Genomic DNA, 18,356 nt, shown 5'->3' with positions numbered 1-18,356 from the left:
AATGTAGAATACTATGAAAAACTTTATGCCACTAAATTCAACAACCTAGAAGAAATGGATAAATTCCTAGAAAAATACAACCCTCCTAGACTGAGTCAAGAAGAAGCAGAAAGCCTAAACAGACCTATCAGTAGAGAAGAAATAGAAAAAACCATTAAAAACCTCCCCAAAAATAAAAGTCCAGGCCCTGACGGCTATACCAGCGAATTTTATCAAACATTCAAAGAAGACTTGGTTCCTATTCTACTCAAAGTCTTCCAAAAAATTGAAGAAGAAGCAATACTTCCAAACACATTTTATGAGGCCAACATAACCCTCATCCCAAAACCAGGCAAGGATGGCACAAAAAAAGAAAACTACAGACCAATATCTCTAATGAATACAGATGCTAAAATACTAAACAAAATACTAGCAAATCGAATACAACAACATATTAAAAAAATAATACATCATGATCAAGTGGGATTCATCCCAGAATCTCAAGGATGGTTCAACATACGTAAAACGGTTAATGTAATACACCATATCAACAAAACAAAGAACAAAAACCACATGATCTTATCAATAGAGGCAGAAAAGGCTTTCGATAAAATACAACACAATTTTATGTTTAAGACTCTCAACAAAATGGGTATAGAAGGAAAATATCTCAACATGATAAAGGCCATATATGATAAACCATCAGCTAACATCATATTAAATGGCACTAAACTGAAGGCTTTCCCCCTTAAATCAGGAACAAGACAGGGTTGTCCACTCTCTCCACTCTTATTTAATGTGGTACTAGAGGTTCTCGCCACAGCAATCAGACAAGACAAAGAAATAAAAGGCATCCATATCGGAAAAGAAGAAGTAAAGGTATCACTTTTTGCAGATGATATGATCCTATACATCGAAAACCCCAAAGAATCCACAAAAAGACTACTAGAAACAATAAGCCAATACAGTAAGGTCGCAGGATACAAAATTAACATACAGAAGTCAATAGCCTTTCTATATGCCAACAATGAAACAACTGAGAAGGAACTCAAAAGAATAATCCCCTTCACGATTGCAACAAAAAAAATAAAATACTTAGGAATAAACATAACAAAGAATGTAAAGGACTTATATAATGAAAACTATAAACCATTGTTAAGGGAAATCGAAAAAGATATAATGAGATGGAAGAATATACCTTGTTCTTGGCTAGGAAGAATAAATATAATCAAGATGGCTATATTACCCAAAGCAATATATAAATTTAATGCAATTCCCATCAAACTTCCAATGACTTTTTTTAAAGAAATAGAGCAAAAAATCATCAGAATTATATGGAACTATAAAAAACCCCGAATAGCCAAAGCAGTCCTAAAGAAAAAGAATGAAGCTGGGGGCATAACAATACCTGACTTCAAACTCTATTATAGGGCCACGACAATCAAAACAGCATGGTATTGGCAGAAAAATAGACACTCAGACCAATGGAACAGAATAGAAAGTCCAGAAATAAAACCACATATATATAGTCAAATAATTTTTGATAAAGGGGCCAACAACACACAATGGAGAAAAGAAAGCCTCTTCAATAAATGGTGCTGGGAAAACTGGAAAGCCACATGCAAAAGAATGAAACTGGACTACAGTCTCTCTCCCTGTACAAAAATTAACTCAAAATGGATCAAAGATCTAAACATAAGACCTGAAACAATTAAGTACATAGAAGAAGACATAGGTACTCAACTCATGGACCTGGGTTTTAAAGAGCATTTTATGAATTTGACTCCAATGGCAAGAGAAGTGAAGGCAAAAATTAATGAATGGGACTACATCAGACTAAGAAGTTTTTGCTCAGCAAGAGAAACTGATAACAAAATAAACAGAAAGCCAACTAAATGGGAAATGATATTTTCAAACAACAGCTCAGATAAGGGCCTAATATCCAAAATATACAATGAACTCATAAAACTCAACAACAAACAAACAAACAATCCAATAAAAAAATGGGAAGAGGATATGAATAGACACTTCTCCCAGGAAGAAATACAAATGGCCAACAGATATATGAAAAGATGCTCATCTTCTTTAGCTATTAGAGAAATGCAAATCAAAACGGCAATGAGATACCACCTCACACCTGTTCGATTAGCTGTTATTAGCAAGTCAGGTAATAGCAAATGTTGGAGAGGCTGTGGAGAAAAAGGAACCCTCATACACTGTTGGTGGGAATGTAAAGTAGTACAACCATTATGGAAGAAAGTATGGTGGTTCCTGAAAAAACTGAAAATAGAACTACCTTATGACCCAGCAATCCCTCTACTGGGTATATATCCCCAAAACTCAGAAACATTGATACGTAAAGACACATGCAGCCCCATGTTTATTGCAGCATTGTTCACAGTGGCCAGGACATGGAAACAACCAAAAAGCCCATCAATAGATGACTGGATAAAGAAGATGTGGCACATATACACTATGGAATACTACTCAGCCATAAGAAATGATGACATCGGAACATTTACAGCAAAATGGTGGGATCTTGATAACATGATACGAAGCGAAATAAGTAAATCAGAAAAAACCAGGAACTGTATTATTCCATACGTAGGTGGGACATAATACTGAAACTAAGAGACATTGACAAGAGTGTGGTGGTTACGGGGGGGAGGGGGGAATGGGAGAGGGATAGGGGGTGGGGAGGGGCACAAAGAAAACAAGATAGAAGGTGACAGAGGACAATCTGACTTTGGGTGGTGGGTATGCAACATAATTGAACGACAAGATAACCTGGACTTGTTATCTTTGAATATATGTATCCTGATTTATTGATGTCACCCCATTAAAAAAATAAAATTATAAAAAAAAATACATTCATACTACTGTGGATTGTTGTGAGGGTTAATTAATTGGGCCAATAATCCTTTTTGTCACTGCCTCAGTGAATTGTGATGCTCTTGTAAAATCACTGACATGACAATACAAAGGGATACAGCAATATTAGAGGTCATTTAGTTAGTAGAAGCAGTCACTTGTTTCTACTGTGAAGTTTCTTCTTGTATAGAGTACATTTAAGATTGGATGGGAAATGCAATATGAGTGAGCACCAGAAGTATCACATGTATGTGATACATGTGCATTGATTGGTTAGATATCAAGAGGCTTAACTGGCACCAAGGTCATATTCTTGGCTGTGAAACCTATAGTGACATAGGGTCCCTACTTTCAGAAGGACTCCATATTTTTCTTAATGCTTTGCTGTTGTCTTCTTAACATATGTTATAATTATCAATATATCATTGATCTATGTCTTGTAAATGAAGTCTTTTAAGACACTGAAGCAAGTACAAGATCAGTGGAAATATGCTAGGGTGATAGCCTTTGAACTTATTGGCTCAGGTTTCTAAGCATATAAGGTTATGTGAGCACAAATATTTTGTGTGTGGGGGTGAGACAGAGAGAGAGAGTGTGTGTGTTTGTGTGTGTGTGCATGCCTGGTGGGGCACATAGTGGCCCAAACTATTCAGACTAGGAACTGGTTCCAAATTGGTGCTAATCATAGTCGGTGGTAGTAGCAGCTGAAGCAACAACACGGGTAGCAGGATTTGTAGCTACATGAGAGATCAAGTACTCCAAAATAAGAAAACTCTGTGGCTCATAATGGAAGATGGGCTTGCCTGCCCCTCCCTGGAGCCTATTCCTATGGGATTTACACAGATATTAACTAGACAAGAACTACTCAGACTCAGGCATTAAACTTAATCAGAAAATCATACAACATAAAAGTGCTCTTGTGAAAATTATAATAATGCATGTACAAAAGAGTTACTAGAATTATTCAGAGTTTAGAATCTCTGGTTTTACAAACAGCTCCAACGTTGCAATGTAAGTACCCACAACATGAGAAATAGAAATGATACATAAAAATCATTGTATTAAAAAAACACGTTATGAGAGTGTTTGAATGAAACAATTATTAATAAGATAATTTTTATTTTTATTTTATTTATCTTACTTTTCATTTGTTAAATTAAATTTATTAGATAACATTGGTTAATAAGATTGTATAGGTTTTAAGTGAACATTTCTTTGATACATTATCTGTATCTTGCATTGTGTGATCACACCCAAAGTCCAATCATCTTCCATCACCCTATATTTGGTCCCTTTAACCTTGTACTACACCCCACCCTTTTCTTCTGGTAGCCACCATACTGTTGTATTTATGATTTTTAGCTCAATTTTATTTTTAAATTATAGTTTATATTCAATATTACTTTGTATTAGTTTTAGATGAACAACATAGTGGTTAGACAATTATATATTTTACAAATGACCCCTCCCCAATATGTCCAGTACTAACCTGGTACCATACATAGTTATTTCAATATTGTTGACTATATTCTCTATATACTACTTTATATTCTCATGATTATTTTGTAACTACAAATGTGTACTTCTTAATCCCTTCATTTTTTTTACTCAGTACCCCAATTCTTTCCCTTCTGACAACCATCAGCCTGTTTTCTGTATCTATATGTCTATTTCAATTTTGTTTGTTTGCTTATTTTGTTATTTAGATTTCACATATAAGTTATATAGTATTTGTCTTTCTCTCACGAACTTGTTTTACTTAACATAATACTTTCTAGGTCTATTCATGCTGTTGCGAAAAGGTAAGCTTTAATTCTTTTTTTATGGCCAAGTAATAGTCTGTGGGATATTATACGTACCACTGCATTTTTATCCACTATCTATCAATGGACACTTGGGTTACTTCCATATCTTGGCTATTTTAAATACTGCTGCAATGAATATAGACATACATTTATTTTTTGACTTAGTGTTTTGGGATTCTTTGGATACATACCAAGAATTAGAATCACTGGGTCATAAAGCAGCTCCATTTATAAATTTTTTTTGTGTTAACTACATACTCTTTTCCACAGTGACTGCACCAATCTGCAATCCCATCAACAATGCATGAGTGTTTACTTTTCTTTACATTGTTTCTAGCACTATTGTTTGTGGATTTATTGATGATAGCCATTATATCAAAATGTTTAAGTGTACAGCATAGTAAAACAATTACATACTTTCCAAAGTGTTCCACTCAATATTTCCAGTAGCTATATGGCACCATACATTGTATTAAAATATTATTGGCTATATTTTTATGCTGTACTTTATTTATTTATTTTTTTGTATTTTTCAGAAGCTGGAAACGGGGAGAGACAGACAGACTCCCGCATGCGCCTGACCGGGATCCATCCGGCACGCCCACCAGGGGCGACGCTCTGCCCACCAGGAGGCGATGCTCTGCCCCTCCAGGGCGTTGCTCTGCCACGACCAGAGCCACTCTAGCACCTGGGGCAGAGGCCAAGGAGCCATCCCCAGCGCCCGGGCCATCTTTGCTCTAATGGAGCCTTGGCTGCAGGAGGGGAAGAGAGAGACAGAAAGGAAGGAGGGGGTGGGGGTGGAGAAGCAAATGGGCACTTCTCCTATGTGCCCTGGCTGGGAATCGAAACCGGGTCCCTTGTACATCAGGCCGATGCTCTACCGCTGAGCCAACCGGCCAGGGCCTGCTGTACTTTATTAATTGACCATATAAGTCAGAGGTCGAGAACCTTTTTGGCTGAGAGAACCATGAATGCCACTTATTTTAAAATGTAATCTTGTGAGAACCATACAATGACCCATATATGTTATGCATTATCCAATAAAAATTTGGTGTTATCCCAGAGGACAGCTGTGATTGGCTCCAGCCACCCGCAACCATGAATATGAGTGGTAGGAAATGAATGGATTGTAATACATGAATGGATTGTAATACATTGTAATATTTTTAATGTTATTTTTTTATTAAAAATTTGTCTGTGAGCCAGATGCAGTCATCAAAAGAGTCACATCTGGCTCGTAAGCCGTAGGTTCCTGATCCCTGATACAAGTGTAAATTTATTTCTGGGATTTCTATTCTATTTCATTGATCTATGTGTCAATTTTTATGCCAGAACTATACTATTTGGATTCTTATAGCATTGTAGTGCAGTTTTGAGGAAGAGAGGCTGACCCTCTATTCTCTGAGAAAGAAGAAACAAAAAGGATACAAGGGAAAGGAGTCAGCAGGGGTAACTGAGTTAGCCAGTGATAAATTAACTACATCCCATAATTCTCTAAATGGGTGCTTAGAGTCACTTACAATAGAAAGCAAATAGAGCAGGATCTGTATGTAACTATGACCAGTGATCAGGAAACCCCTTCCCCCTTGCTGACCCTAATGAAACTTTTCCTCCCCTCTCCTTGAGTCCTGGGAAACCTTAAACAAAAAAATCACATGCCCACTGCTTAGATACCTTTGTAAAGGTATATAACCTGTAAGAAAGTCAACTTCAGGGAGCCCGTATTTTGGAGTTACAAGCCCCAGGTGCTCTGCTGGCTTTAATAAATTCTTTTTTCATTAAGTTATCAGAATGTCTATCCTTTATTGGGTTGCTTCCTGCTACAGATTTTGGTGCATTGATTGGGAAGCAAAGAGGATAGAAACCACATTTGGTGGACATTGGGTACCCCACTGGGGAACTCCCAAAGTACCTTGTAGACAGACCCGCTGAGTCTGCACCGGGAATTTTCCCATGTGGACACCTCACAGGACACAGAAGAGAATTTCCATCTGCTGGTCCCAGAAAAACTTAGATAATACAATAACATGGATGGGCCTTGATAACATTATATGGAGTGAAATAAGTAAATTAGAAAAAAAAATTAAGAACTATATGAACCAATGCATAGATGGGGCATAAAAATGAGACTTAGAGACATGGACAAGAATGTGATGGTAACAGGGTGTGGGGTGGAGGGGTGTGGAAGGGGCAAGGAAGGAGAGGGAGGGAGTGAGGGGAGGGGAGGGGCACAAAGAAAACCAGATAGAAGGTGACAGAGGACGATTTGACTTTGAGTGAGGGGTATGCAACATAATCAAAGGTCAAAATAATCTGGAGATGTTTTCTCGGAACATATGTACCCTGATTTATCAATGTCATTGCATTAAAATTAATAAAAATAACATAAAAAACTTAGATAATAGAAGAAGAGGAAAAGGGGCACATCTGAAGCATGGTAAGGCATGCCAGGCAAAAGTAGCTAGCTGAGGTCCTGCCCTACTAGGTGGAAGGGAGTCCTGATCACCCTCCGGAGAGTCACTAATCACCCTTCAATGGTTAGGAATGGTGACTTTGTACTCTCTACTAGTTGTGGGGAGTGGTCTCCATGGAGTGGTGTCTTGTCACTCTCCTCTGATTATGGGGAATGGGCCCCATGGTTTAGGAGCAGTGATTCATCACCATCCATGGGTTAAGAGTGGTGATTTGTCACCCTCCACTGGTGTGTGGAAAGCTGTGTGAAAGAGAGTGAATGCAGAATAAATGAGACAAAACCGGGAGAGGGTTCCAACTCTCTCCCACAGGGGGCTGAATGAGTGTTGAATCCTGAACTGCAGTTCTGTAAGGCACCTTATACAGCTAAGAAGCAGAATTGTGTGCTGATGGTTTATATCAGCCTGCCATAAGCCAAGAGGGTCTGCATTCCCATAAGGGGAGCGGCCAGTGAAAAACTGAAGTAAGTGGTGTTGCCTCCAAGTTTCCCCTCCCCTTCCCCAATTCTTTCTAGTGCCATGACTATTGTCTGCTGTGGGAGGTATGGGAGGTTCACAGGGAAAACCCACTCCTTTAGCCATGATGGTCAAGAATTAAAAAAAGATGGTTCTCAGGGGATTACAAGGTTACCTATGTCCCCAGGGAAATTGAGGACCTTGTGTGAACTAGAATAGCCCGCTTTTGGGGTAAAATGGCCAGCACAATTAAGTTTAGACAAGTCTTTTGTACAGAAGGTGTGACAGGTAGTCACTAGAGATCCAGGCCACCCCAACCAATTTCCCTACATAGACACTTGGCTTACACTAGTTTTGAACCCACCCACTTGTCTTAGAGGTCAGGCTTCTATAGTATTGGTAGCTAAGGCAAGAAAGCTTTCTTCCAAACCCAGAGAGCTACTTCAGCAGCCAAAGCCAGAAATGTTAACCCCTAGTGAACCAGCAGAAGCAGAAACCCTGGCTCCTCCACCTTACATGCCAGTGAGCCTCTACCCACACATACCTGACTCTGTCCTCCCCAGAGACTGCCACTGACTCATGCCTGTCATCACCAAATTTATCAGGTCTCAGCAGAAGCTCACCTGAGCCCGAGCTGGAGGTGACTCCCACTGCATCACCAGAATCAGGCCTAGGATCTCCTCCCCTAGCTGGGAGGTTACAACAGGTACCTAAACCTATGCTTGTCCTAATTTTAACCAGTCCCAGAGAGGAAGAGTAGAGGATTGTTGTTACTGAGTCTGGGGAGATACCAATCAAAACCTATTTCAAAAATACCCTGGAGTCTGGGCTGAAGAACCCCCCCCCCAGGCTGGCAATAAACTAAGTGCCAGTGCAGATAGAGTTAAAACCTGGGGCACTGCCTGTCAGCCAGAAACAATACCCGATTCCTAGGGAGGCCTTGGGAGTAATCCAAGTGCATTTATAAAGGCTCAAGTAGCATGGCATTATTATCCCATGCCAGTCACCCTGGAATACTCCTTTGCATCCTGTCAGAAAACCAGAGACTAATGATTATCAGCCAGTTCAGCACTTGAGGATCATAAATGAGGTAGCAGTGACTCTGCATCTGACAGTACTAAATCCTTATATACTCCTAAGCCTCCTCCCTGCTCATCTCATGGCTCACTTGCTTGCACTTAAAAGATGCTTTCTTTAGTATAAGACTGACTCCTGAAATCCAGAAGCTGTTTGCCTTCCAATGGGAGGACCCAGCCACAGGGGCATAGGTGCAGTACACCTGGATTAGGCTCCTGCAAGGGTTCAAGAACTCCCCTACCATCATTGGGGAAGCCTTCACTCAGAACCTCCAGAGATTTCCATCACAGGACATAAGATGTGTCCTCCTTCAGTACATGGATAACCTGTTGCTAGGTCATGAGACTCTCCCAAGATGTGCTCAAAGAACTTACAAGCTTCTATGCCATTTAAAGAAGAATGGATACGAGGTCTCAAAGAAGAAGGGAAGAAGAAGGCCCAGATATGCCAAAGTCAAGTAAAATATTTGAGATTAATTCTCCAATGAGGGAAAGGAGGCTAAGAGTAGAATGGAAACAGGTTATTCAAAACATCCCAGTCCCCACCACGAGGAGACAAGTTATAAGGTTCCTGGGTGCAGTACAATTCTGCCATTTGTGGACCCCCAACTTTGCAGTACTAGTCAAACCCCTCTATGAAGTTAAAAAAAAGAGGGAGAAAAAGAGCCCATGGACTGGGGACCTGAACAGGACTGTGCCTTTTTTACTCTAAAAAGGAATTACAAGTGGCCCCAGCGCTAGGTCTTCCTAACCTGGCAAAGCCTTTTGTGCTGTATGTCTCAGAGAGGAGCAAGACAGCAGTGGGTGTATTAAACCATGATTTGGGATCATGGCCTAGACCGGTAGCCTACCTTTCTAAGCAACTAGTCAGGGTTGCAAAGTGCTGGGCACCATGCTTAAGAGCCCTAGCTGCCATGGTTATGCTGGTAAAAAGAGGCAGACAAACTAATGTTAGGACAAGACCTGAAAGTGTGGGTGCCACATGAAGCAGTGACTGATGAATGCCAAAGGGCATCACTGGCTCACTAATGCCCACCTCACTAAATACCAGAGCTTATTATATGAAAACTCAATACTAGTAATAGAGCTGTGTACCATTCTAAATCCAACAACATTGTTCCCAGTGAATGAGGAAAGGCAGCAACATAATTGCTTGTAAGTGCTTGATACTACAGCAGGCCAGACTTACTGGATCAGCCCCTAAGAGAGCCTGAATGGGAGCTGTATGTGGGTGGAAGCAGCTCCGTCAACTCAAGGGGAGAAAGGCAGACAGAATATGCTGTAGTGACCCTAACAGAGACTGTAGAGGCACAGCCTCTACCCCAAGGCCCTTCTGCTCAGTGAGCAGAACTGATTGCCCTGACTCAAGCCTTAGAGCTCAGTGAAAGGAAAAGAGTGAATATCTTTACAGGTTACCATTTTGCCTTTCTCACTCTCCAAGTACATGGGACAATTTACAAACAGATAGAACCCTTAACTGCTGGAGGCAAAGATCTTAAATATCCAGGAGAAATTCTCCAGCTGCTGGAAGCAGTCTGGAAGCCAAAACAAGTAGCAGTGATCCACTGCTGAGGACCCCAGAAGGGAGGAACAGTAGAAGCCCAGGGAAATGCCAGAGCAGATGCAGAGGCAAAGAGGGTTTCTACCCTGCCCTACCACAGGGTACTATAGCCCCTCTAATCCCATGGGCCCCAGAACTTGCACACAGATAGTCTGAGGGAGAGAAAAGATGGATGGAGAAAGGAGGGGCTGAAGAATTAAAGGAAGGCTGGATGCAACTGCCAGATGGTAGAGTTGTCATTCTCCATCTGTTGGAGCTAGCCATAGTCCAGGCTTTGCATGCTGCCACCCATCTGAGACAGGAAAGGCAGAAAAACTGCTAGGGAGATATTTTTATATTTCTTTCTTGGCAACCCTAGAGAAGAAAATCAGCCTTTGCTGCTCAACTTGCCATCAGAATAATGTGAAACAAGGACCTTCAGTACCCCTACTCCCCATATTTAGTCCTATGGGGCAGCGCCCTTTGAGGATGTATAGATAGACTTCACCAAGATGCCCAAAATCAAGGTTACTAGTACCTGTTGGTGTTAGTATAGACCTACTCAGAATTGGTAGAATCCTACCCCACTCAGACTGAAAAGGCTGAGAAGTAATAAGGGAATTGCCAGAGAAGTTATTCCAAGGTTTAGACTGCCACATCGAATAGGCTCTGACAATAGCCTGGCCTTTTTGGCTAAGATAATACAAGAAACAGCTCAAACATTGGACATCACCTGGAAGCTTCACGCGGCATACAGACCTCAAAGCTCAGGAAAAGTGGAAGGCATAAATAGGACTTTGAAGTTAGGACTTAGCAAATTATGTCAGAAAATAGGTCTTAAATGGGTACAAGCTTTTCCTCTAATATTTTTTAAGGTTCAGTGCACCCCCTCTAAGAACACCTGATATTCACCTTATGAGGTATTATACAATAGCCCTCCCCCAATATTACATAGCTTGGCAGGAACTTCCAGAGAATTAGGAGAAACAGAACTACATAGGCAATTGGAAGCTTTAGGCCAGGTGGCCAGTACTATAGTACTATATCCAAGTGGATGCTAGATAGATCTCTGATCAGTTTGCCCCTGTCCGTTCTTTTTCCCCAGGAGACCAGATGTGGGTCAAGGACTGAAATTCAGCTCCCCTACAATCCAGGTAGAAGGGATCCTACACCATAATTCTGACTACTCCCACTGCTGCCAAGGTAGAAGGCATACTTGCCTGGATTAACCACAGCTGCCTGAAGCCTGAGGTCCCAGTGGAGACACCTTTGTGGACAGCAGAAACTGACTCTGCCAACCCTTGTAAGTTGACCCTGAGAAGGACAACATGCCCTGTTCCACCCACAAACTGGGAGCTGGCTGGTCCATGGACCACCAAAGCCTGAGGAACTTTGCCATGAGGCTTTTTATAATTGGACTCTGGGGGGAGGGGAACTAGGGCAGAGGACTGTGAACTGTATATCCATGTCACCAAGGAAGGATTGAAGGGTCCAGAGGCTGGACACAGAGGTACATATTTGAGAGTGAATATACTTATCTGAAAGTAAGACAACTCTGTTGTTTCTCAGTTGGTCAAGGATTTACACATGCTTGATTAAGCACAACTGAAATAGTACAACATGAGAATCCAAAGGGCCTTTGTGGCTAAGACACAACAGACAAATGCTTGAGCTGCCTTCTATATCCTCTGTGCTAATTCTCTTTCCTGTCCTTCCCCATCCACTGCACATACCAGGTATGACTTAATTTTCTTGGTTAAAAAAAGGGGGGGGGGAGGGAGAACTTGGTAGTTATCTCTGTATGGATCATTGAAAGCTGACATGCCCTATCCCTCAGCCTTTAATAAAAGCAGGTTTTCTTAGATGCCTTCAAATGTTTCAGAGATTATGGGTAGGAAGGCTGTTTGCACATTAAAGCATCATCTTGTAACACCCATTTTCTTATTATATATAATCAAGTATAAAGTCAAGGGATAAGACTCTTCACCCTCCTAAAAGAAAGGTGGGTCATGATTCTGAGATGGAAATCCCAACAAAAGTCTCCTGCTATCCTGTGATTTTTAGACTCAAGGAAATGAAACTTTGTAGCTGATCCGAATCACTTCATGGGAGGTCACACAATCACAGGTGCTAATTTGGATTCCCTTTTCCTCTTCTGTATGTGTTGATATCAGCTCTGACACTATTATTCCCTGGTTTGAAAAGTTCTGTTACTTTTTTTTTGTTTCTGTTTGGGAGAGGAGGCAGAGAACATTTTGAATTCTGTATCATGTTTAAGGAGACCTTTATTACCCCCAATTTTGCAAACATGTTTTCCTCTACCATAATTTTGGGAATTAGTTTTGTTTTTTTTAGACCCAGGTAAGTAACTAGTGATGACCAACAAATAAAATAAAATAAGATTAAATTAAATTAAATAATAAAATAAAATGGTCTTTTCATAGTGAAAGGCAACAAGGATTTGTTTGAGATAATTACACACACACACACATACACATACACAAAACAGTGATTCAGGAAACAGTGAACCAGGCAGAAGCCCAAATAGTATTCTGAATAATAGACCAAAGCAAAGGGGTGAGTACTTATAAGAAAAAAAAAGAATAACAATAACAATCACATCGATTGAAGGAAACCATTTCTTCTATTAGTACAGATAAGCTAACATAACTGATGTTAATTCTAAACTTTTTTGTTTGTTTTTAATTTTCAGTCGAGTAGCCACCACCTGTCCAGGAGTCAAAATATCTGCTTTCTTGTTATCTTTGCAAACAGTTCTTCTGAACATAATACTGCTTTAGGTACAATCCAGAGGTTAATTTGCCCTATTTCAACATTCCAAAGGATTAGTGCATAAAACTCACAGGGCATTTTCTCTGAGATGGTAGCTCTGGCTCCATTTACACTTTTTTCTCATTTTTTTCATTTTGATCAAGATCTTTCCTTAAAAACATTGCTGATTTACCACTGGAAGGCAGTTTTAATCAATATTAAAGGCATAATTTCTTTTTCATTGTCATAGTGGCTAATCTTGGGCACGTGATGTCATTGTTGGTCCCTCTTGCTCAGAAGGCTCCGTTTTGTTGTGTTATGTCTCAGTTAGGAAGGGAAGTGGTTCTTTAGGAGCCCTGGATCATATGTGAGCCTCAGGAATGCCAGAACAGAGGGAGGCATTCACTCATGTTTCTTTAAGGGCAGAGATCTTCTGTGCTTTCCTGAGGTTACTCCTATGAAGTTTCATAGGCCTTAGTGATAATCTTAAAACTTTGAGTCACCATTATTAGATTGATGGTTTTATAGTATCAAGCTGTGCGAAACAGCTTCATAAGGCTATTAAAGAACCATGAGATTTCAGTGGACACTGTTTTTAATTGTGCCAGATTTTATTTAATTCCACCTTTATTTTACCAGAGGCATTTTATCTGAGTACCTACAGGTAGTATTAACCACAAAGAAAATCCCACCTTGCTTCATTAAGACATGGTCAAGAGTAATATTTATTGCTTAATATAACTCATGCAAGAACATTTAAATATTTTTCCTGGTTGGCTATTGCTGTGGCAGTCATTGCAATACTTCTAAGGTTTTTTGATAAGTTTCCAATTAGGTATTGATTCATTGTAATATCTGCCCAAGAAAAAATGTATTGCTCCAAACCCGGTACTTTTGCTGGGTTTGACGTCACCAGGAATTACATATCCTTGACTCTGTGTGTACTCAGCTGCATGTTTTAATCTATAAACATTAAGGTAGGTTTAAAAATGATGCCCAATGTTGAGCTATTTTTTTCTGGCAAGAAATTAAGGGAGAAAAGAAAATGATATTTATTATAGTGAGTGGTTGGACTCTCATATTATTTGTGAGATAGGAAGCATCAGAAGTAAAAAAAAACAAAGGGAACAATGAAGGTATATATTACACAGGACTGGCCTGGAATTTGTCCACAGCAGATGTCATGTGCTTCACTTCCTAGAAACTTTAAATGTCAAATCCTCTGTTGGTTGAACAACCCACTTATGTTCAATAGATTTCTTTAAACAGGAATCATGAATCCAGGAGATAACATTTATAAATTTGGTCATACATGGCTTAGTTAAGATATGTGACGTTTTGTAGGAATCAGGCAGGGATGGAAAGATAAATGTTTTAATTTTGCTTACAGAGTTGTAATTTAACAAATTGCTGTAGGTAATAGGGAGCTTAGGAGAACACTTTTTCTTACATCTCAAAAAATAAGATTTGAGGGGTATGCAAATTAGTACAACCATTACGGAAGAAAGTATGGTGGTTCCTCAAAAAATTAAGAAGAGAACTACCGAATTTTATGAACTATCATCTGGAAAAACCAACTTTGGACTAAACTAAGAGGACTCTTCAACCAAGGAACACTGAAGAAGCCACACCAAGACTGGTAGGAAAAGCGGAAACTCGGAGAGGGCTGCCCAGCTCCTCGGAGCGAATGGCAGCAGGGAGAAACTCGGGTGGTGGGAAGTAAGTTTAGCAGAGGAGAAAGGGTCCTGAGCCCCAGGAACAAAACTCCAGCCTGCAGCCCCAGAGCCCAGAAGAGGCATAAGGACAGTATTTACCTGGAAACAAGTCAGGATACTGTTTGTGAGAGAGTCTGATTTCTCAGACCCAGGATCCTTCTTAAAGGGACCGTGCAGAATATCACCTGGGGCTCCTGGGGATGGGGGGGGAGAGGAGAGGACCACAGTAACAGTAAGAGAGTGTAATCTAAAAGGCATAGGGAGAAACATTTTGGGAGATAGCCACCCTAATCCCTGGGATGAGTCAGTCCCCAAAGCTGAAGTGAATATTTCCCCCAGAAACAGCAATACCAGCAAAGGGAAGCAGGAGAGCAGCCAAACAAGCTCCCTCACGGCTTTCAGAGCAGAGTCACATAGAAGGAGGGAGCTTTCAGGTCTACAGTAGTGAGTCTTAGGGTCTGAGCTGCAACGCCCCCACTCACGTGGCTGAGGGCGCACCGGAGAGCGGGCGGCAGCGGGAGACAAAAGCGCGGTTCTGCTGGCAGGGGCAGAAGCCGGCTGGCCACCACTGGGATTAGGTGTGAGCTCAATCTTGCCTGTCTGGGGAGAAAGGGGCGTGCAAAAGCGGTCAAGCTCAGCTGCTGGCAGCCTATAATCCAGCCTCCGGGACAAGGGCGGGAACCCCGGAAAGGGTGGAGACCAGTCCCGGAGCAAGGACAGAGGAGCACAGCCCTGCCCCACCCATGCAACCCAGGCTTGCGGTCTGACTTGGTAGCCGGCTCCTCCCATGAGGGTGGAGCCAAAACCCAGGAGAGGCGGAGTTCCACTAAGGAGCTGAGCTTGGGCACGCAGCCCTGCCCTGCGGTAGAGCCAAGGCTAGCAGCTGTTCGTTGAGTGGGATCCTCCTGCAAGGGGAGGGCAAAAGCTCAGAAACAGGCGGAGACCCACAGCTGAGCAAAGGTGCTCGCCAGTGACCTCAGGACCAAGCAAAACGTCACACACGGGGGCGGGGCAAAGGCCAAGGCCACCAACCCTTGTGCACCCGAGCACGTGATCATAGCCACTACCGTGAAGAGAAAATGCGGAGGCAGAGAAATACAACACAAATAAACCAAAAGAAATCCCCAGAAAATGACCTAAGTGAATCAGATATAACCAAATTACCAGATGCAGAGTTTAAAATAATGATTGTTAGGATGCTCAAAGATATCAGAACAACCATAGATAGCCATTATAAAAACCTAAATAAAGAGATAATAAATATAAAAAGGACATCGAAATATTAAAAAGGAATCAGTCAGAAATGACAAATACAATATCTGAAATAAAAAATACAATGGAAGGAATTAAAAGAAGGATGGATGAAGCAGAGAATCGAATCAGTGAGTTAGAGGACACAATAAATAAAGGCACAAAAGCAGAGCAGAAAAAAGAAAAGAGACTCAAAAAGTCTGAGGAAACTCTAAGAGAACTCTGTGACAACATGAAGAGAAATAATATCCGCATCATAGGGGTTCCTGAAGAAGAAGAGAAAGAACAAGGGATAGAGACATTGTTCAAACATATTATAGTGGAAAACTTCCCCCAATTAAGGCAGGAAAACATTTCACATGTTCAGGAAGCACAGAGAACTCCATTAAGGAGAAACCCAAAGAAACCAACACCAAGACACATCATAATTAAAATACCAAAGCTAAATGATAAAGAGAAAATATGAAAAGCTGCTAGAGAAAAAAAGACTATCACCTACAAAGGAGCCCCCATAAGGATGACTTCTGACTTCTCAACAGAAACACTTGAGGCCAGAAGGGAATGGCAAGAAATATTCAAAGTAATGCAGAACAAGAACTTACAACCAAGACTACTTTATCCAGCAAGGCTATCATTTAAAATTGAAGAAGAAATCAAAAGCTTTACAGACAAAAAAAACCTCAAGGATTTCACTGCAACCAAACCAAGGCTGCAAGAAATGCTAAGGGACCTGTTGAAAACAGATCAAAGGAAAAAAAGAATAAACAAAAGAGAAATACAGTTTTAAAGAAAAAAATGGCAATAAAAAATTACATATCAGTAATAACATTAAATGTTAATGGACTAAATGATCCGATCAAGAGACATAGGGTAGCTGCATGGATAAGAAAACAGGACCCATACATATGCTGTCTACAAGAGACACACCTTAAATCAAAAGATGCACACAGACTGAAGATCAAAGGATGGAAAAAATATTTCACACAAATGGAAATGAAGAAAAGGATGGGGTAGCAATACTTCTATCAGACAAAATGGACTTTAAAACAAAGACCATAGTTAGAGATAAAGAAGGTCACTACATAGTGATAAAGGGAGCAATCCAAAAGGAAGATATAACCATTATAAATATCTACGCACCTAATATAGGAGCACCTAAATATATAAAGCAGACTTTGATGGATTTAAAGGACGAGATCAACAGCAATACTATAATAGTAGGGGATTTCAATACACCATTAACATCATTATATAGATCCTCAAGAAAGAAAATTAACAAAGAAACAGCAGACTTAAAGGACATATTAGATCAACTCGATTTAATAGATATCTTCAGAACCTTTCACCCTAAAACAGCAGAATACACATTCTTTTCAAGCGCTCATGGTACATTCTCTAGAATAGACCACATGTTAGGGCACAAAAGTGGGCTCAACTAATTTAAGAAGACTGAAATCATATCGAGCACTTTCTCTGACCACAATGGCATTAAACTAGAAATCAACCACAATAGAAAAATTGAAAAACATTCAAACACTTGGAAACTAAATAGCATGTTATTAAATAACGAATGGGTTAACACTGAGATCAAAGAAGAAATTAAAAAATTCCTAGAAACAAACGATAACAAGCATACATCAACTCAAAATTTATGGAACACAGCAAAATCAGTCCTGAGAGGGAAGTTTATAGCATTACTGGCATGCCTCAAAAAGCTAGAAAAAGCTCAAATAAACAACTTAACCCTTCACCTAAAAGAACTAGAAAAAGAACAGCAAGTAAAGCCCAGAGGTAGTAGAAGAAAGGAAATAATAAAGATCAGAGCAGAAATAAATGACATGGAGGCTAAAGGAACAATACAGAGGATCAATGAAACCAGGAGCTGGTTCTTTGAAAAGGTAAACAAGATCGATGAGACTCACCAAGAAAAAAAGAGAGAGGACTCAAATAAATAAAATTAGAAACAAGAGTGGAGAAATAACAACTGACACAACAGAAATACAAAATATTATAAGAAAATACTATGAAGAACTGTACACCAAAAGACTAGACAACCTAGATGAAATGGACAAATTCCTTGAATCATATAATCTTCCAAAAATCAATCTGAAAGAATCAGAAAACCTAAACAAACCAATTACAACAAATGAGATTCAAACAGCTATCAAAAAACTCCCAAAAAAGAAAAGTCCTGGGCCTGATGGCTTCACAAGTGAATTCTACCAAATATTCAAAGAAGAACTAACTCCTATCCTTCTCAAGCTATTTCAAAAAATTCAAGAGGAAGGATGACTTCCAAACTCCTTTTATGAGGCGAGCATAATTCTGATTCCAAAACCAGGCAAAGACAACACAAAAAAGAAAATTATAGGCCAATATCCCTGATGAACTTAGATGCAAAAATCCTCAACAAAATATTA

This window comes from Saccopteryx bilineata, chromosome X (assembly GCF_036850765.1).
Source record: "Saccopteryx bilineata isolate mSacBil1 chromosome X, mSacBil1_pri_phased_curated, whole genome shotgun sequence".
NCBI lineage: Eukaryota > Metazoa > Chordata > Mammalia > Chiroptera > Emballonuridae > Saccopteryx > Saccopteryx bilineata.
Note: the sequence above shows the minus strand (reverse complement) of the source record.